Genomic DNA, 434 nt, shown 5'->3' with positions numbered 1-434 from the left:
TAGATCCTAAGATAGCACCTGGTACAGAGCAAGTACCCAACAAAAACCAAACAAATGCAATAATATTTACAAATGCTGGATTCATTGGTAAATATTTTTAAGTCATGTAGTAGGTTAAAATTTGACACAACTGACATAAAATAACTCACAATTGGAATCCAGACTTCTAGATTAAGATGCTCAATTCAGCAGTCATCAAAACTTCACTTTGTGTCGCAAGGATGATTTAAGTACAAACACAAATATACTAGAGGCCTGGTACACAAAAATTTGTGCACTCGGCGGGGGGTCCCTCAGCCCGGCCTGTGCCCTCTCGCAGTCTGGGACCTCTCAGGAGATCACGACCTGCTGGCTTAGGCCTGCTCCTGGGTGGCAGAGTGCAAGCCTAATCCCTAGGTGCAGCCCCTGGTCAGGCTCAGAGCAGGGCCGATTGG

The sequence above is a fragment of the Myotis davidii genome, unplaced genomic scaffold (genome assembly GCF_000327345.1).
Source record: "Myotis davidii unplaced genomic scaffold, ASM32734v1 scaffold577, whole genome shotgun sequence".
NCBI lineage: Eukaryota > Metazoa > Chordata > Mammalia > Chiroptera > Vespertilionidae > Myotis > Myotis davidii.
The sequence above is the reverse complement of the archived record's forward strand: the minus strand, read 5'-3'. Positions refer to the sequence as shown.